At 47.0% G+C, this 21,798-nt stretch overlaps 1 long non-coding RNA gene across 1 annotated transcript; it reads left to right on the top strand.

Annotated features, from left to right (window-relative positions):
- The first annotated feature begins 4,551 nt into the window (after positions 1 to 4,551).
- LOC148138014 (uncharacterized) lies at positions 4,552 to 11,048 on the top strand. The gene is made up of 3 exons (XR_015754067.1): positions 4,552 to 4,650; positions 7,457 to 7,566; positions 10,855 to 11,048. It is a non-coding gene; the product is annotated as an uncharacterized LOC148138014 (long non-coding RNA).
- Positions 11,049 to 21,798: the final 10,750 nt, after the last annotated feature.

The raw sequence follows: 21,798 nt of genomic DNA, 5'->3' as shown, positions 1-21,798 counted from the left end.
AGAGACCAGGATACCTGCACCATGGAACAAACGATGAAAACGGGATTGTTGTAAAGGAGTTAATTAACGATCATGGCTTGTAATCCATTGGCGTTGTCACGTCGGTTCCAGCGCTGTGGGGAAATACTGGAAATGTGCTGAAGGTAATGTAGGTTTCAGTTATTAAAGTGCAGAAGAAATTTACAAGGATTTTTGCCAGGGCTCAGGGGTCTGAGTTACAGGGAGAGGTTGGACAAGCGAGGATTTGTTTTGTTTAGAGCAGAGGAAACAGAGGGGGGGATCTTTTCGCGAAGTCTATGATACCATGAGAGGCATGGGTAAGGTGAATGCACTCAGTCTTTTGCCCAGGGAATAACGGACTGGAGGGCATCAGTTTAAGGATATAGGAGAAAGAATGAAAGGGAACCTGAGGGGCACCTGTTTTACACAGAGGGTGGTATGTACATGGACTGAGCTGCCAGTGGAAGTGGTTGAGGTGGGTCATTAACAACATGTGAAAGACATTTGGACAAACACATGGATAGCAAAGGGCCAGAAGCAGATGGGCCAAGTGCATGGAATTTGGGTTCGCGTAGATGGACATTCTGGTCAGCATGGGCCAGTTTGGGCCAAAGGGCCAGCCTCTGCTATAGGATGCTCTGACTCCAAGTATATTTACTATTTCTCCTGCTATCTCTGGTAGCACCCTGGGATGTATTTCATCTGAGCAAGGAGGCTTGTCTACCTTTCGCTCCATTAGCTTGCCCAGCTCTAACGCTTTTGTGATGATGGTTGTTTCTAGGTCCTCACCTTCCTCAGTTTCCTTATCAATTACTGGCATGTTCTTCGTATCCTCCACTGGGAAGACTGACTGCTGTGTACTCATATTCCTGAACCCTGCTGGAAAAGAATAACTAGGCACAGAACTCTGAGAGGTCTTCTTTGAGTCTTTATTGATGAGACATGGCAGTTACCTGGATAGTGTACATGCAGAACACCTCCAGGCAGCATCAGGTAACTCCCCGCCTGTCCGATGTGCCGCTCCCATTCTTATACCTTTGTGGTTTGTGGTTTTGAATGGACGCTGTCTCTCAGTATTATCTCCATGGCAACGGCAGTTAGAAAGTCGAGTTCAACTCGAACACTTTGTGTGAAATCACATACCCCTCCCCCAAGCCCCTGTGCTCAGTCAGGTATCTGACAGGCACTTCAGTTTCAGTGGAGCTGTCTGTCAGGATTCTGATGTGGAGGAGCCGGTGTTGGAGCGGGGTGGGCAAAGTTAAAAACCACACATCACCAAGTTGTACTTCCAAATAAACCTGTTGGACTATAAGCTTTTGCAGTGTGCTGTGATTTGTAACTTGATCAGGATTATCTCTATGGTAACAGTTAAGTGCTTCAACAATTACAGAGGCCATATGTTCCCCACATAATAGGTACCCCTCGAGCAGTGTAAACTGCTATTCTGGCCCTGGGAATAGCTACTCAATCCCATCCAGCTTTCTGTGGATCTTTAAAGTTTTTCTAATCTCCTAGTCTCTCCTTGGTCTTTGCCAATTTGTATGCTTTCTATTTCAATTTGATAGACTCCCTTATTTCCTTAGACACCCATAGCAGATTACTCCTTTTCCTACAGTCCTTCCTTTTCACTGATATATACTTTTGCTGAGCAGTTTGAAAAATTCTTTGATATTCCTCCACTGTCTGTCAACTGTCCCACCCTATAGTCTTTACTTCCAGTCTACATTAGCCAACTCCTGCCTGACCCTATTGTAGGTCTCCTTTGTTTAAGCACATGATCTTGCGATTGGATTTAATCTTCCCGCTTTCCTTCTGTATTCTAAATTCAACCATACTTAACACAAGTCTTTTATCAGATTGCGAGGTGAGGCGATGTTACCTGGGTGTTTTGGTTTTCATTGTCAGAGACATTCACTTTGTGATAAATTATAGGATAGATATTCACAACAGAGTATTTTGGACGGTGTGAATGTACTACACAGTCTAAAACCATAAATCACTGTCTCCCCTCAGTTTACATGATTTGGAGATGCCGGTGTTGGACTGGGGTGAACAGAATTTTAAAAATCACACAACGCCAGGTATAGTCCAACAGGTTTAATTGGAAGCACACTAGCTTTCGGAGCGACGCTCCTTCATCATGATCCAACTAAACCTGTTGGACTATAACCTGTTGTTGTGATTTTTAACTCACCTCAGTTTAAAATTGCAAAATCATTATCTCCTACATACTTCCTCACTATCTAAGTTTGGAATGCTAATCCACCTGACTATCCTGCTTTTTCCAAAAATCTCCTTTGGTGAAGGTGATGAGTTTTGGATTCAGCTTTCCAGTTATTACCGTAAAAAGATAAGCACTGGGCCCAGGAGAGGCACAGTGGCACAGTGGTTAGCACTGCTGCCTCACAGCGCCAGAGACCCTGGTTCAATCCCCGCCTCAGGCGACTGACTGTGTGGAGTTTGCACGTTCTCCCCGTGTCTGCGTGGGTTTCCTCCGGGTGCTCCGGTTTCCTCCCACAGTCCAAAGATGTGCAGGGTTAGGTGAATTGGCCATACTAAATTGCCCGTAGCGTTAGGTAAGGGGTAAATGTAGGGATATGGGTGGATTTCGCTTCGGCGGGTCGATGTGGACTTGTTGGGCCGAAGGGCCTGTTTCCACACTGTAATCTAATCTAATCTAATGTCAATAGGCAATGCAGCCCTTCGAACCAATCCACCATTTAATACGGTGATGATTGAGCTCACCTCGGTCTCAGCTGGATTTTCCTGTCTGCTCTCTCTCACCCTTCAACTCATTGCAAATTCAACATCTGTATCTCTTCAGTAAATTTGCTCATTGTCCTGGCCTCCACCGCATTTTGAATAGGGCATTCCAGATTCACAGCACATTGAGATAAGTACATTCTTCTTCGTGAGAATAGAATAGAATCCCTACAGTGCAGAAACAGGGTATTCGTCCATGGAGTCCACAGCAACCCGATAATGAGCATCCCATTCAGACTCACCCATTCCCTGTATTTCCCATGGTAAATAGCTTAACCTGCACAGGCATGGACACTGTGGGAGTTTAGCATAGCCAATCCACTTAACCTGCACATCTTTGGACTGAGAAATGAAACTGGAGCACCCAGAGGAAACTCGCACAGACACGGGGAGAACGTGTAAACTCCACACAGTCGCCTAAGGTTGGAATCAAATCCAGGTCCCTGACACTGTGAGTCAGCAATGCTAACCATTGAGCCACCTCTGCTTAAATCATCTCCTCCTATTAACCACCCCACGCCCCAGTTGGCTGAATCTATATTCCTTACATCAGAAAATCAGGTTGTGGAAGCAGATGTCTCAGTAAAACCCAGTGACAGTCCATACGTTCTGTGTGTCTGAATGGGAATCCTATACACAATACCCTGCAGTCCACACTTTTAATTTTCTTTCCAGAGACATGGCTCCAATGGCTTCATGGGGACTACAACTCCCACAATCCCTGAAGCAGGGACCACACGTGTGTGGGGAAACCCGTCACTGTACATGTATAGAATGTTGGCGGGTTTTGGAGCATGTGTTTCGGGTAAGTATACTTTGCGGAAAGTATTTCACACTGTGTGATTGGCTGGAGGAAGAATGCATCTGCTTATAGTATTGAAAAGTTGGGGGGTCAAATTGTCACCACACCCATGTAGGACCACTCTCCATCCCCAATTCATTGTAATAGTGGGAATCAACTTATGGGGAACGAAGAAGGATCTGACCCATTCTCCCAGACTGAAGGTCCCTCTTCTGTCCAGGATCTGCCACCTCCCTTTCTGTTTCTCTTTGTTTCATTCTGCTGTTATATTATTGACTTGCAGCAACTGAAGGGAAAGGAAGTGAACCCAGAAAGGGTGCAGAGTCTCACCAGGGACGGGAAGTGGTGGTTTATCAGCAACTCCCGTGAGAATGGGGAGGGTGTACATTAGGGGGTAGCAGAGTCAGAATGGTGGGAGAGAGTAAGTGGGCTGGAGGGTTACGGCTTTGGGGGAAGAAAGAGGAAACATATTCCAGAGAAACGAGAATTAATTGTCTGCTCTGAATTTCTAACCTGTACATATTCCTTTATACAGGGTGCTAGATGGTGAAGATTTGCAGACTGAAACCTCAACATCATGTGCAGATCGTGATTAAGTTAACCAGAATTTGAAGAACCAAAGATGGAGAATCACTCGGCCAAAATCCTGCAACACTCTCCCTCCCAGCATTGTCGGTCTATCTGCGCCAAATGGACTGTGAATGGTACAAGACAGCAGCTCACTACCATGTTCTCAAGGGTAACGAGAGATGGGGAATAAATGCTGGCTGAGCCAGTGATGCCCATATCCTGGAAACGGTTTCTATCTCTCGTTGCTGAAACCCAATTGATGTTACTGCAGGATGAAGAGGGAGGCTGAGTGCATCCATCACATTACCCCCACCTACACCCACACAGTAACACAGCAACGTAACTGGAACAAAAGGCAGTGAAGCCAAAGGAGGGCTTAGATATAGTTCTTTGAGATAAAATCATCAAAGGAGATTGGAACACAGCAGGAACAGGAGACTGAGCTGGATGGTCAGCTGCTTCCCATTGAATGGTGGAGCAGGATCGAAAGGTCTCCTCCTGCTGCTATCTCCCAGGTATGTACATAACCATGGAGCCCGGGTAGGAAGAAGTAGGCAAGGCAGGGATTCTCCAAGCGATTGCACTTCCACATCAGTTTTCAGTGAGGGATGGTTTGATGGATTTTATTTAACATTTAGGTCCTTCACACAAGGTTTGTGACTTTGTTTTGCTTTAAATGTAAACGTTTATTCCACAATAAATAAATCTAAAAGAAAAGACACGGAATATCTAAATATAAAAGTTTTAATATTTCAAATGCCCTTTAGAACAAAATCGTGTCTACTCCCGTACACCATCACTACCCAGTTACTCACACTCCAGGGAAACATTCCCTCCCTTTCTGAACCTTTGTTTTGCTTTACCGATTTTCAGTTCGCGTTCTCTGTGCTGTGAAGCGTTCTTTTTTCTCCTACACAGAAGTGTTATCACATACGGCGGAGCAACCTTCCCACCATCAACATCATCATTCCACCGTTTTGGCTTTTGTTAATATATAATCACCGGCAGTAAACCATTTGTAAACCAATTGAATATTTCCAAACAAAGCCCATTACGGGCCAAGCAAACCATTACAAGTGACAGAATGGGAAGGGACTGTATCAAAGTAAAGTTGTGGGGATGGGGCAGCGGTGGAGATAAAGCACTGTATCCCCTGCAGTGCTCACCTCTATCTAAAGGCATCGAGACCATTGACACACACCACATGCTCCTTCTCCAAGGACACCCTGCGGTGTAGCCTTTATCCTCAATCATAGAATAGAATCCCGACAGTGTGGAAGAAGAGCATTGGCCCGTCAAACCCCACCGACCATCTGAAGAACATAACGCTCAGAGCACTCTATCCCTGTAATACTGAATTTCCCATGGCTATTCACCTTGTCTGCACATTCCTGGATCCTGTGGACAATTTAGCACAACCGATCCACCTGAACTTCACATCTTTGGACAGTGGGAGGAAACCAGAGCACCTGGAGGGGACCCACACTGTCATGGGGAGAATGTGGGAACTCCACACAGGCCGTCGGCCAAAGCTGGACTCCAAGCTTGTACCTGATGCTGTGAAGCAGCAGTGCTACAATCACAATTCAAATCAAAACAGATGATACCTGCTCAGTGTCACATTGCTGTTTGTGGAGACTTATGCCCAGAGAGACATCCTGAGATTCATAAAGTAGCAATATGAATTCAGTCAACTCCAGCCCAGTTAATGTTATTAACAGCCACACATCAGTACTCCAACAGTGTCATCATGTACAAGGTCCAGTCCTGACTCTGATGAACAGTAACTGCAGAATCAGAGTCCTGCAGTGATGTGTGAACTCTACCCCACATGGAGAAGGGGGATGACCACTTCCCTGTGTGCACTTACTGGTCTCTCAGTCCTGTTGAAGATGCAGCAAATCCCTTGTCACACAGAGAGGTAAATAGCTTCTACCTAGTGTGGTCTCGCTGTGGTATCAGCAGGCCGGATGAATCACTGAATCCCTTGTACATTGAGCGTTTGAATGGCCTCTCCCCTGTGTGGCCTCGCTGGGGTCTCAGGGGGAAGGATGAATCACTGAATCCCTTCTCACACACTGAGCATCTGAATGGCCTCTCCTCTGTGTGGTCTTACTGAGGTCTCAGGAGGCAGGATGCATCACTGAATCCCCCTCACACACTGAGCATCTGAATGGCCTCTCCCCCTGTGTGGGCTCACTGGGGTCTGGGGGGAGGGATGAATCACTCAATCCCTTCTCACACACTGAGCATCTGAATGGCCTCTCCCCCTGTGTGGGCTCACTGGGGTATCAGCAGCTGCGGCATTTGAGTGTGTCTAATCCCACACTGGGAGCAAGTGAATGACCTTTTCCCCTGAGTGAGTTCTCTGGTGTTTCAGCTGGTCAGAGGACTGAGTAAACCCTTTCCCACACACTGAACAGGTGAATGGCCTCTCCCCAGTGGGAATGCACTGATGTCTTTGCAGATGAGAAGAGATTTGAATGAATCCTTTATCATACATGGAGCAAGTGAAGGTTCTCAATCCTCTGTGCCCTCTCTGGTGCCTCAGTAGATTGCAAGATCGAGTAAACCCTTTCCCATACGTGAGGCAGGTGAGCAGCCTCTCCGCAGTGTGACTGTGTTGGTGAGTGTCCCACTGGGAGGGGTAGGTGAATTCCTTCCCTCCTTCCCCAAATTTACACAGTCTCACACTGGTCCTGTAATTATGGTGTCTTCCCAGATCACATGACCAGTTAAATCCTCAACCATGCGCACAACATGGGAATGGTTTCTCTGGGCTGGGAATGCAGCTTTCCCTTCCATATTACCCATAATGATCAGGACCTGTGGAATTGGGTGGCTCTCATATCGCTTTCAAGTGTGAATTTCCCATCCGTGAATCCTTTGGTAGTAAAACAAGTTTATCTCTGTCCTTATTGCAATAATATTGCAGGAGGAATTGAGAACAGTTCGTAATTTACTCTATTGTTCGTTTCTGATCAGGATCTGATTTCTCTGGTCTCAAGGTTGACATCAGTCTGTCTCACACATTGTTTCTATCCCTTTAAATGAGAACAGCAGTGAAGGACAGTGTTCCTTGAAACAGCCAGCCTCTGCACATGCTCCAATGGCTCAAATGAGCAACTTAAAGCTGGAGCGATGCTTTCGTGTCTGCAAGGGAATGGGGAGAAACTGGAAAAGAGGCTGGATCACTGAAAGGAAGTGAATTTCCCAGGCTTTGGAGAAGCAAAGACAAAACTGCAGGACAGAGTCTGAGTGGGACTAAGTTTTTTTTTATCAATCGCAACTTTAGTTTTTTTTTGTCCCTCTGACTCCTAGCTCATCCCACAACGCCCAGCTCCAGCTTTCCCTTTAGTTCTCTGAACGTGGAAAACTTGAACAATGCAATGACCTCAGTTATGTGTCCTACTGTTATCATGATGCTGAAAGTAAGTTAGCAACATTTTAAACAATTTTGTGCACTTAACCAGCAGAACTGACACCTCCTCCATTACTTACACTTCTTGACCCATGATACCAGCTTCTATGACAGTTATAATTCTTTGACCACTTGGTTAAAGCCAGGTAAGTCAGTTCCAACAACTATTAATAGGTCGTATCGAAAGAGGGTGCCCCTCAACTGACATTCATTTCCCAAATGTGTTTTTTTTTCTTTGAAAACACTTGACATGGCTGGCAACCTGGCAATACAGCATACAGTAAATTGACAGTCTCAGTAGCCACTTCCAATCCATGAAGCAGCCAGTAACATACACCAGTGAATTGATTTCTAACAGCAGCATTGCCCTGTCAGGAGAGATTGAGGAGAATGAAGCTGTCTTCTTGAGCGTATCTAAACATGAAACACTTGAAATGAATAAATTTTTAAAGAGCTCAGTGGGATCGATACAGTAAGGATGTGCTCCCTGGCTGGTGTGTCTGGAATGAAATAAACACTAACTGTGGTATCTTTAACCAGCGTCCCCTTCAGCTGCATCAATGTTGTGTATTTCTGAGCTCATCCAGTTTCACTCTCTTGAGCATTCCCATTGTTAACTGCTGTAATGTTGGGGGCCATGCAAATTCATGAGATTTGGAATTCTATTCCCAAAACCTCAACCGTCTGTCATTCACTTTTACTCACTGAGACACTCCTTCAATTTGCCCTCTTTACCAAACTTTCCTTCGCCTGCTCTGATTTTCCCTTATTTGGCTCAGAATTAAGTGACCACAGAACTTTTATAGTGTAAAAGGAGGCGATTTGGCTCATCAGCTCCCCAAAGAATCCTCTTCCCTCATGCTTTTCTTCTATCTTTTCCCCATTCTTCCTCTTCCGATGTTGAAGAGAGGCAAGGTGGCGGAGTGGTTAGCACTGCTTCCTCACAGCGCCTGACACCCGGGTTCAATTTCCACCTTGAGCAACTGTCTGTGTGGAGTTTGCACATTCTTCCCATGTCTGCGTAGGTTTCCTCCCACTGTCCAAAAATGTGCAGATTAGCTGAATTGGCCATGCTAATTTGACCGTAGTGTTAGGTGTAGGGGAATGGGTCTGGGTAGGTTGCTCTTCAGAGGTTCGGTGTGGACTTGTTGGGCCGAAGGGCCTGTTTCCACACTGTAGGGAATCTAATGTTCACTTCATTGTACCTGGCTCCATTAGCAGTGGATTCCTAATCTCAACCTTTTGCGGAATGAAAATGGTTTGTCTAAATGTCGCATTTGCATCGTTGCCAATTACCTTGCATCGGTGCCTCACCATTCATGATTCTTTCACAAATGTGAACAGTTGGATTAGGATTCCTTTTTAGCAGCTTCCATTCCATCCGGGCTGCAGGTTATGTTTGCAGTCAGGACGAGTCCATGGACAGTGTACATATTCACTGTGACAGGTTCTAGCCTCTGTGCAGTTCCCTGAATGGTCAGCTTCCCAACATTCAGTGACGTATCAGTTCCATGTTCCTGATCCTGAGCTATGCACGGTGGAAGCCACAGGGATGTTGAAGGGTCTTCACTTGGTTAAAACTAATCTGTAGAATCAGAATGCACAGCGTGAGAGAGGCGGGTTACTGTCTGAACAATAGTTAGAGGAGAATATTAGAGTCCACTTGGCCCATCAAGTCCACTCTGCCATTCATCAAAGTCATCGCTCACACAATTGTGGCCTTCCCTTCATTTTCCTGGCAGGATTTGCTTCTTCTCTGTCCGTTTGTCTGTGCCTGGTTATCCAGCGAGATGAAGTGTGCAGGGACAAGCAGTGGACTTGATACCTGGTTATCCAGCGAGATGAAGTGTGCGGGGACAAGCAGTGGACTTGATACCTTCCAGAACTATTAGACCCTTAGAACACAGGGTGTCTAACAGACACGGAGAAACACATTCTGATTAAATTAGACAGCTTCCCATGTCCCATTCCATTGTTTTGGACTTTGTTGCTGATTTCGGTTTATTTTAAATTTTGGTTTATTTTAAATTGATTGGATTAAAAATTAAGTATAGAAAACAGCGAAGAAGAAGCCCCTTCAGGTCGCTATACAGAGGCTGTAAGCTCTCCCACTGACTGTATAAAAAGCCAATGGACTGTTCTCAGCCCCTGTCCAGTGCTCCCTCCTTTCACATTGGTGAGGGTGCTGACTGGGTGACAGGTTCCCATCCCTGATGAACATGAGTGAATCCTTTGGTAATTAAACAACAATCTGATAGGTTTTATGTTCACTATTCCTTACTGACAAACCCACCAATTACTACATTAATTTCCCCTGACTTCACAAGCTGCCTTTCAGTTTATTCTTTATCTCAAACATTGAAAAATTATGTCAATTCTAAAGTGTTTTATAAAATGGGGACATGCAGTTAAGAGACAAATCAAACATCACCCCAAGATCAAAGAGAGATACTTCATTTGATATAAAATGTATAGTGCTAGCTTTTAGAACATTTAGAGTGAGGAGAAACTGTACTTATTCTGTGTGGTCTGGGCTTCACGTTAACATGTGCCTTTTTGAAACTAAACCAATGTCACATGGACAAGAAACTGTGGATATGGCGGGGGGGGGGGGGGGGGGGGGGAACTGTGGGAAGGCTTTCAATTACCCATCCAATCTGTAAACACATTGGTACAGTCAGATCAGGGAGAAACGTTCACCCGGTCGAAGTGAGGGAAGGAATTCATAAAGTCCTCTCACCTCCTGGCTCAGCAGTGTCTTCACTCCGTTCTGCTGCTCTGTGTGTGACAAGGAATTCATTCAGCCCTCCAACCTGCTGACACACCAGTGAGCCCACACTGGGGAGAGACTGTTCCCCTGCTCTGTGTGTGACAAGGAATTCATTCAGACCTCCATCCTGCTGACACACCAGTGAACCCACACTGGGGAGAGACTGTTCCCCTGCTCTGTGTGTGACAAGGAATTCATTCAGACTTCCCACCTGCTGACACACCAATGAGAGCACACTGAGAAGAGACTGTTCCCCTGCTCTGAATGGGACGAGGAGTTCATTCCGAAACCCCACCTACTGACACACCAGTGAGCCCACTCTGGGGAGAGACTGTTCCCCTGCTCTGTGTGTGACAAGGAATTCATTCAGACCTCCCACCTGCGGACACACTAGTAGGTCCACATTGGTGAGAGACTGTTACCCTGCTCTGAATGTGGGAAGAAATGCACTGTCATTCAGGTGAATTAATTACCAGCGAGTTCCCACGGAATGACAATGATTGGATTTTTGATTTTGTTTGTTCACAGGATCATCGCATCCCTTTCTGGGGCAGCATTTAACAACCATTCAAACTATCCAGAGGATATTGAATAATCAACCACATTGTCATGTCTCAGTATTCACATGTCGGCCCGACCAGGTGAAGATGGCAGCTTCCCTTCATGAAAGGGTATGAGTGAACCAAATGGGAATTCAAACCAATTGACAGGATACAATGAGGCGAACCTTTTTAAACTCCAGAATTATATTACATGCGAATTTCACTATTTGCAAACTACTGTCAGTTGGAGTTCCTTAACCACACAATTTTACCGTGACAGCAAAGTTTTATTTCAGGCAAAGTTGCATTATTGTTTAAGCAACTTATACTGTGAATAAGGTATAACAGTATACCTGCTTCATTATGTTTAAATATTGTGTGCGTGTTTTTACACTGATTATGCAGAACATGATTACCTGGAGCAGTTGATCAAATGGCACACTCCTGGTCTCGATAGGTGCTGGTTAATAAAAGGTTTGTTGCTATGTATGGTGAGCATGCAGTTTTGTTGATCAGCTCTTACACCAGTAGTTAACTATCCAGATTCTGTGTCACATAGCCATGAGACAAGAGGGTTCAAATAATTGATTGACACAGTAACAAACCGGCCTGAGAAGCAGAGTATTTCAGGGTTCAGTCCTGGATATGGTTTATATATGAAAATAGCATATAGGAATAGATTGGAGAGCAGGAGGCTGACCTACAACAACAACAAGACTGCCCCATTATTCGCCAACAGCTAGTTTGTCTTCTGTATCAGTGAACCATAGGATACTTTCTTCATATATCATTCATTTCTTAATTAGTTAAATGATTCATTCTTAAACTCGATAAATTCTTTGGAAATTTCGATAAATTGCCAACTGCATATCGTCAGTAATTTTAATCATGAACCACCTAAAACCAACAAACTCCATATCCCGAAAAATAGTCTGAGGTTGTGGACCAACCACACATTAGGAAGGATGGCAGGGTCCCTGAGAAGGGGACAGATCACCCACACATTGGGAAGGATGGCAGGGTCCCTGAGAGGGGGCAGACCACCCACACAATTGGAAGGATGGCAGGGACCCTGAGAGGGTACAGTTTATCCACACACTGGGATGAATGGCAGTGTCCATGAGAGGGGGCAGATGACCCACACATTGGGATGGATTGCAAGGTTACTGAGAGGGGGCAGATAACCCATACATTGAGAAGGATTGCAGGGTCTCTAAGAGGGGGCAGATTATCCACACATTGGGAAGGATGGCAGGGTCCCTGAGAGGGGACAGACCACCCACACATTGGGATGGATGGCAGGGTTACTGAGAGGGGGCAGATCACCCATACATTGGGATGGATGGCAGGGTTACTGAGAGGGGGCAAATCACCCATACATTGGAAAGTATCGCAGGTCCCTGAGAGGGACAGATCATCCACGCATTGGGAAGTATGGCAGTATCCCTGAGGTGAGGATAGATCACCCACATATTGGGAAGGATGGCAGGGTCATTGAGAGGGGGGACAGATCACCCAAACATTGGGAAGGATAGCAGGGTCCCTGAGAGGGGGCAGATCACCCATACATTGGAAAGGATGGCAGTGCCCCTGAGAGGGGCTGATTACACACACATTGGGAAGGATGGCAGGTTCCCTGAGAGGGGGCAGATCACCCATACATTTGGAAGGATGGCAGGATGCCTGAGAGGGGGCAGATTATCCACTCATTGGAAAACATGGCGGGATCCATGAGAGGGGGCAGATAACCCAGACAATGTGAAGGAAGGCAGTGTACCTGAGATGGGGGCCAATCACGCACACATTGGGAAGGATAGCAGTGTCCCTGAGAAGGACAGATCACTCACACATTGGGAAGGATGGCAGGGTTTATGATAGGGGACAGTTCACCCAAAGTATGGGAAGGATGGCAGGGTCACTGAGAGGGGGCTGATGATCCACATAATGGGAAGGATGGTAGGATTACTGAGAGGGGGACAGATCACCCACACATTGGGAAGGATGGCAGGGTCCCTGAGAGGGGGCAGATCATCCACACATTGGGAAGGATTGCAGAGTCCCTGAGAGGGGACAGATCACCCAGACTTTGGGAAGGATGGCAGGGTCACTGAGAGGGGGCAAATCACCCACACATTGGGCAGTATGGCAGTCTCCCTGAGAGGGACAGATCACCCAGACTTTGGGAAGGATGGCAGGGTCCCTGAGATGTGGCAGATCACCCACACAATGGGAAGAATGGCAGGGACACTGAGAGGGGGGCAGATCACCCACACAATGGGAAGGATGGTAGAGTCACTGAGGGGGACTGATTAACCATACATTGCAGAGTATGGCAGGGTCCATGAGAGGGGGCATATCACCCACACATTGGGGAGGAGAGCAGGGTCCATGAGAGGGGGCAGATCACCCACATATTCGGAAGGATGGCAGTGTCCCTGAGAGAGGGTAGATCACCCACACATTGGGAAGGATGGCAGTATCCCTGAGAGAGGACAGATCACCCACACTTTGGGAAGGATGGCAGGGTCCCTGAGAGGGGGCAGATCATCCACACATTGGGAAGGATTGCAGAGTCCCTGAGAGGGGACAGATCACCCAGACTTTGGGAAGGATGGTAGAGTCACTGAGGGGGACTGATTAACCATACATTGCAGAGTATGGCAGGGTCCATGAGAGGGGGCATATCACCCACACATTGGGGAGGAGAGCAGGGTCCATGAGAGGGGGCAGATCACCCACATATTCGGAAGGATGGCAGTGTCCCTGAGAGAGGGTAGATCACCCACACATTGGGAAGGATGGCAGTATCCCTGAGAGAGGACAGATCACCCACACTTTGGGAAGGTTGGCAGGTTCCCTGAGAGGGTACAGATCACCCACACATTGTGAAGGATGGCAATGTCCCTGAGAGGAGACAGATCACCCACACATTGGGACGGATGGCAGGGTCCATGGAAGGGGTCCAATCACCCACGCAATGGGAAGGATGACAGGGTCACTGAGAGGGGGCAGATCACCCACACATTGGGAAGGATGGCAGAGTCCCTGAGAGGGTGGAGATCACCCACACTTTGGGAAAGATGGCAGTATACCTGAGAGGGGGCAGCTTACCCACACATTGGGCACGATGGCAGGGTCCGTGAGAGGGACAGATCACCCACACATTGGGAAGGGTGGCAGTATCTCTGAGAGGGGCAGATCAGCCACACATTGGTAAGGTTGGCAGGTTCCCTGAGAGGGGGCAGATCACCCACATATTGAGAATGATGGCAGTGTCCCTGAGCGGGAGAGACCACCCACACATTGGGAAAGATGGCAGTGTCCCTGAGAGGTGGCAATTCACTAATTCATTGGGAAGGATGGCAGGATCCCTGAGAGAGGGCAGATCACCCACACAATTGGAAGGATGCCTGTGTCCCTGAGAGGGGGCAGGTCACCCAAACATTTGGAAGGATGGCAGTTTACCTGAGAGGGGCAGATCACCCACACATTGGAAAGGATGGCAGGGTCCCTGAGAGGGGCAGATCACCAACACAATGGGAAGGATGGCAGGATCACTGAGAGGGGAGAGATCGTCAATGCATTGGAAAGGATAGCAGGGTCCCTGGGAGTGGGCAGATGACCCACACATTGGGAAGAATAGCAGGGTCCCTGAGATGTGGCAGATCACCCACACATTGGGAAGAATGGCAGGGTCTCTGAGATGTGGCAGATCACCCACACATTGGGAAGGATGGCAGGGTCTCTGAGATGTGGCAGATCACCCACACATTGGGAAGGATGGCAGAGTCTCTGAGATGTGGCAGATTACCCACACATTGGGAAGGATGGCAGGGTCTCTGAGATGTGGCAGATCACCAAACACATTGGGAAGGATTGCAGGGTCTCTGAGATGTGGCAGATCACCCACACATTGGGAAGGATTGCAGGGTCTCTGAGATGTGGCAGATCACCCACACATTGGGAAGGATTGCAGGGTCTCTGAGATGTGGCAGATCACCCACACATTGGGAAGGATGGCAGGGTCTCTGAGAGGGGGCAAATCACCAACACATTGGGAATGATGGCAGGGTTACTGAGAGAGGGCAGATCACCCAAACAAATGGGAAGGATGGCAGTGTCACTAAAGGGGGACAGATCACGCATACAATGGGAAGGATGGCAGGATCACTGAGAGAGGGACAGATCACCCACATATTGGGAAGGATGGCAGGGTGCCTGAGGGGGGCAGATCAACCACACATTGGGAAGTGTGGCAGGGATCCTGTGAGGGACAGATCTCCCACACATTTGGAAAGATGGCAGTGTCCCTGAGAGGGGGCAGATCACTCACACATTGAGAAGGATGGCAGGGCCCCTGAGAGAGACATATCACCCACACATTGAGAAGGATGGCAGGGTCCCTGAGAGGGGGCAGATCACCCACACATTGGGAAGGATGGCAGGGTCACTGAGAGGGGAACAGATCGCCCAAACATTGGGAATGATGGCAGGGACCCTAGAGAGGGCAGATCACCCACACATTGGGAGGATGGCAGGGTCCTTGAAAGGGGCAAATCAGCTACACATTGCGAGGAATGGCAGGTTCCCTGACAGGGGGCAGATCACCGACACTTTGGGAAGGATGGCAGGGTCCCTGAGAGGGGACAGATCACCCACACATTGGGAAGGATGGCAGGGTCCCTGAGAGGGGACAGATCACCCACACATTGGGAAGAATGGCAGGGTCTCTGAGATGTGGCAGATCACTCACACATTGGGAAGAATGGCAGGGCACCTGAGAGGGGACAGATCCCTCGCAAATTGGAAAGGATGGCAGTGTCCCTGAGAGGAACAGATCAACCACATTGGCGAATTGGAGAGTGAAGGGAGTTTTGACAGAGTTTATGGGCTTATGATCTGTGTAGATAATGTAGATGAAAACAGATTATTCCTATCAACTGAAGAAAATGGACGATGAGATACAAACGTTAAGATTGTGGACTGATTGACAGGGTGGATTTGATGAAGTGGTTATGCGGAAGGGATGCTATCCCCATTGTATCTTAATGATAGATAGTGGAGCTGAGCATCGTGAAGCGCTGTATTTAATCTCCAGTTTCCGTCAAGCCATGGGTTTAAATTATCCCAGTACCAGAACCACAAGTGACGTACCTCACGTAGTCACATCGATGGGCCTGGGTAATTTCCAGTTTGTGATTGTTCCTTTTCCTCTGTGTGTTTGCAGACCCCTCAAACTCGCTGACACTCTCGGTGATGAAAGCAGAAAATTGGTGATAGACTCTGAAGACAGTGAGAGCTCCAGCTGTTCACCGCCGTTCAGATCCCCGCCAACCTTCCTGCTTTAGAGAAATCGGCATGCCTGGTTGGTGGCAGGCTGTGTGGCTCAAATGGGCAGCAGCGGGCTGCAAGATAAAGGTTGGTAGTTTGAGACCATCCAGGTATGGAGCTTTGGTTGTTCCAGATCAGACTATGGGAATACCACCCTACCTCCATTTAAACCGAAAAATCCATGGTAAGATTGATTTGCAACCCAAACCATTGATGATTCTGTGTTCCCTGACCCCACACGGAGTACGATAAGGACAAACACTGCTCTCTACAGTCCCTCCGCTGTCAACAAAAGGTGGTCACTGCAGCTCCCTGCACAGCCCTTGGACACAGCTTACAGAAACTCCCCCCTCATGAACGGCGCTTCCCGTGTGAAAATTTTACATTTAATACGGTTACGACTGCAATCCAACCCCTGTCCCCAAGACAGCTTCTAAGCTGCAGGATTTTGTGATGAGAACAGTGTTATGACGTTGAAGGTGTGCCCTCCACCTTTAAATGAAAGTGAATGCTGTTCAGAACTGACAGCTGACAAATACCTGTGATGACCAGCTAGCAGTCTCAGCGTGCACTGGAAAATTGGAAAGATGTAACATTTGGCTGTGAAACAAGTCGGAGTTGGTTTCTAATTAGGAAACAATTCCTATTTTACCAATCAGTTTAAATTATGTCTCAGAATACTAAAATCCAATCGCGCTTCAATTTAGTGTTTAGCAACACTGCAGAACCGAGGACTTCCATAATGTTGCCTCCACTGACCATTCTCCATGAAACATGCCCAGGTCCTCAGCTGCGGAATTTTGTGGGGAACCTTAGCTCCTTGGCTTTGAACCGGGCCGTCTGCCCAAGGAAAGTAAATGTGGTACTGCTTTTAGTGGAAGAATCAGAGCACGGGAACTCATCTCTGAAATAGAATGGTCATCAGTGTTGTACACATCTGTGAATATTCAGAACCAGGTTGGAGAAAACCGAAACAATGTTTCACCCAGTAATGAAACGGGATTGCATTATTTTTCACCACTCGAGCATGTATGAGCGAGAAAATTCAAAGTCACGTTTGCTGATATGAACAGCAAGTTAGAAAGCTCTGCTCATGTCAGTCTGAAAGGCTGCCATCGGGAATAAGGCTATTTGTGCCGGGTTTTGACGCGGGGCGTTTATGTGTAAGAGGTGACTCCAACACCCACTACACGACAGAAAGCATCCCCGCAAGTAGCTGGTCTTCAGAGTCGTCCAGTGCTAAAATTTACAGCTGTTCAACGCTTCATCTTTATGTTTCCAGGAGCTGGTTGTTCTCCAGCGTAACTGGCATCACTGAAAAATTAAGAAAATAACGTGAAATTGCTCACAAAGTATAATTGTCAGGGGCGCACAGTTTGGAATGTAGGGCTAGTCTGAAAATGCTGGGACAACTTTCCTTTCATCGTCAGGCATGACCTTAAGGAAGGTTTGTCAACAGAATACTTAAGTTTTTGCTTTCGGCAATGTTCGGTGAGTTGAAAACTGGAGAGCATATGTTTAAGGTGAAATAGGTAAAATATAAAAAGGATTTGAGGCACCTTTCCCACACAGAAGGCTGTGTGTGTATGGAATCAGCTACCAGATGAAGTGGAGGAGGCTAGTACACTCAGAAGATTTCAAAGGCAATTGGATGAATTTCTGGATAGGAAGGGTTTAGTGCGATAGGGGCTAAATGCTGAGAATTTTTTTAAAATGCACTTTCAGAGATTTCGAAGCATTAATGCTGTTCTGGGGACAGTCCGAGGGCAATCAGCCATAAACGACTCCCAGATCCTTCAGCAGAGCAATTCCATATTATGCTCCCAACATATATTGGAATCTTAGTGCACTGTCACCTCCCGAAAAACTCTGAAATGAGGGAAAACAAAGAACCGAATATGAATGAGCCATGAAAAGTGAATATTCCCAAACACAGTCTCGTTTAGATTAGTTAGCCTATCTGATCAACAATGCGGCAGTGCCTGCTGCCCACGTCTCCAGGACAGAATTGAAGGAAATGAGAGAAATGTAAGACCATATGACATCACAATTAACCAGAATTATTTTCCCATTCACTAGAACACCAAATGACGAGAAGTAAAGTCACTGCAGGATTTTGTTTCACACCAGCGACGAAATATCAATCTCCGTTCGGTTTCAGCAAAAAGAGTGAACAACACAACTTGGCCGGAATATGAAGCAGGAGTGGGACCGTATGAGGCCCGGGCTTTTCGTGTGGGAGGCGAATGTCATCACGACAGCGTGGACACTGGCAGGTTGGAGAGGGTGCACTCTCCCACATCAGAGATACATTTCCAATAAGCAAAGTTAGCTGGTCATGTGTGAATTTAAACACTGAACATCAACAAGCTGCAGTAAAACCAGCAAAGCACACAAATGGTGGGATTCAAACACACGCCTCGTTAGAAATTCGAGCCACAACACAGCGCCTCCGACCACTTGGCCACAAGACCAGCCGCCCCTGTCGCACATTTTCTTACACTTTCAATGATGCGCCTGCAAACCAACAGAATCAAAGTCCCAGGGAAAGAGTTCCCCTATCCCTGTCCTGCTCGCACTGCTGCTGGGATCTGCCGAACTACAATATCCGTTTTGCAGCAGATAATGATAATCCTTCAAACCACACCAAAACCAATGGGAAGCTGGTCCTACCTTCTGAGACTCGTTTCAGCCACAAATGTGATGGCTGTATGAGAGAATGTATATTCGATTATGATTCAACAAAGAAACCGTGAGCTGCCTGACATTACTGGAATTGCGATTCTTGCCTGGTCAATGCTTTCGCCCATTGCTGCAAGATGGTTAACACGGAACATGAAACATACCGGACAACAGGGAAAATGCACAAAGCTGAGTAGGCCGTGTTCCACATCATACCGTGCAGCATAGTTATAGTTAGGAGATCTGTTTTGCAGATTTAACGTCCCAAAGATTATTCTCGACCTGAAAAGTGGAGGTAGCATTACAATCCGAGAAGGACAGATCACAGAAATGCAGTTTCTGTTCACCTCAATCTAAAAGGCAGTTTCTGAACATAGTAACAGAAGTCAACCCACCCCCAGTCCGGAAGAGGTGCTAACTGCCCTTGAGTGCTTTTTGTTCTCGATGTGAAGAGTTCTCACGCCTGAGTCACCTTCACGTCTCTGGTTGATGAGTGAATCACAAAGAAGGAGTTTCACCAGAGCTGCAACTGCCTCACTTCCCCACTCGCCCTCTCCGTTTACATTTTCCTGCTCGTCAGTGATTTAAAGAAAACCAAATGGATGCGATGTCATTCTGGAGCCTCTCTGTCGATTCCTCCGTTTCAGTTCCAAAGTGGCCTTGATCTCGGGGCGCAACTTAATACGAGCGACGCTCTGAGAGTGTAATTTCTTTCATTGCTGTTGCTGGTTGAATGAGCCACTAACGTGCGAACTGCTCCAAAACATGATTCAGGACCTCTCGTGCCAACTCTTGCACGTTGAATAACGACAGACAGCTTCCAAATGAGGTATTTCAGAGACGACTTTGTGGTACATTTGACGGACAGACAAGTTCAGTAATCCGTGGTGCGCTGTGACACCAGCGCATCAGCTTCTTCCCTGTCTTTAAACCGGGCCGCCTGCGCAAGGAATGCAAATGCGGCACTGCTTTTCGTGGAAGGATCAGAAGGCGGTAACTACACTCTCAAACAGAATGGCATATGATCAGAACCAGGTTGGAGAAAAACTTTACAATGCTTTGCACAGTCATTAAATGGAATTGCATTACATTTCACTACGAGAGCAGATTTGTTCAAGCAAATTCGAAGGCAGCTTTGCAGGTGGGAAAGCAAGCAAGAAAGCTCCGTTCTTGTCCATGTAAAAGGTGGCAGTTGAAGAACGAAGCAGTTTCTGCCCAGCTTCGAACCGGGGACATTTCGCACGTAAGGCGGATGTGATGACCACTACACTACAGGAACAAGCCACAGTGAGGCACAGTGGCAGCCAGCACTGAAAGTTGAAGCCCTTTTTCCTTTCACCTTTGTGTTTCCAGTAGCTCGTTGTTTAATGGGACTTGTTTAATTTTGGCTATGTGCTGAGCATGGACAAGGTACACCGAAGTATCTTTTTCCACGGTGTACCCCAATAACATTGTGTTGCTTACACCGGCTGTAAAGGATAACTTTTTAGCGGAGCTTGCCATCGCAGTCTGTGGCACAATCATTTAGTCTGTTCGACTGCTCACGGGAAAGGTGGTATTGTGAAACACTGCAGAAACGAACGACTTCCTTACTTTTGCTCCGACTGACCATACTCCGGAAAATTTTCCCAGATTCTCAGTTGAGGATTTTTGCAGCTGGAAGTTACCTCAGAAACCCTGTTAATTCGTAATGTATTGAGCGAATCGCAAAACAGAAAGCATTTAACACGGAACACAAACAAAACTGGCAAACCAAATGCGTTTTCAGACACAGCGAGCATGAATGCTAAAAGTGAGACAGGCCGGGGGCATGAGCCATAAAGTAATCTCACAACTAACAACAGGGCAATTCCAAACTGCTCTTTCAAACATACTGGAGCCTGAGTGCACCACCACTTCCCAGACAATGCTGAAAAGAGAGAAAGAAAGAACACAATAAGAATTGGCCATAAAAAGTGAATTTCACCAATCACAGTCTCGATTAGATTACCTTTCCCTTCCGATGTCTCCAGGACGGAAATGAAGGAAATGGGAGAAATTCAATAACATGTGACATCGCAATTCATTGGAACGATTTTCCCATTGGCCAGAAAACAAAATAACGACGAGTCGTGCCACCGCAGGACTTTGTTTCACAACAGCAATGAAATAACAGTCGCCATTCGGTTCCAGTAAACGCTCAACTTGTCTGGGACAGCAGAGCTGTTTGCGATTTTCCACGCGGGAGGAGAGCACGATCATGACAGCACAGACACCGGAAAATTCGGCACATTCCCACACCACAGTTAATTGCCCGGGAAGCACACACATTTTTCTTCGGTTTTAAACAGAAATGCAGCAGGAGTCGAAACAGCATTTTAACAAGCTGCGTCGTTGGAATCGATCAGCAGAAATGGCAGCGGTGGGAGCCGAACCCACGCCTCTTTCGAAAGCTGGAGTGTCAATCCACCGCCTTCGACCGCTCGGCCACACTACCAGCCAACCGCGGTGCCCCATTTTCTTGCATTTCCAATTGTGCTCCTGCACAACAACAGATGCAAAGTCACGTGAAAAGGGTTCCGTGATCCCTCTCCGACTCGCACAACTGCTGGGATGTGCCCGTCTACAATATCAATTTCGCAGCAGATAATGATAGCCCATCAATCCAGACAACTATCAATGGTAAGCTGAGTCTATCTTCTCAGACTCTTTTCAGCTACAAATGTATCTGTGAGTGCGTGAGAACATACGATCGGTTATGATTTAGTCAAATTACCATGAGCTGCTTAACATTACTGCAATTTCGATTCTTGCTTTGCTAAATGATTTCACCCTTTGATCGAAACAGGACGACTTTCACGTTTACACGGAACATGAAACACACCGGACTACAGGGAAAATGCACAAAGCTGAGCAGGCCGTGTTCCACATCATACCG

The sequence above is a fragment of the Chiloscyllium plagiosum genome, unplaced genomic scaffold (assembly GCF_037043375.1).
Source record: "Chiloscyllium plagiosum isolate Xiang-an unplaced genomic scaffold, Cpla_swu_hap1 HiC_scaffold_42, whole genome shotgun sequence".
Classification (NCBI taxonomy): domain Eukaryota; kingdom Metazoa; phylum Chordata; class Chondrichthyes; order Orectolobiformes; family Hemiscylliidae; genus Chiloscyllium; species Chiloscyllium plagiosum.
Note: the sequence above shows the minus strand (reverse complement) of the source record. Positions and strands in the feature narration are given on the sequence as shown.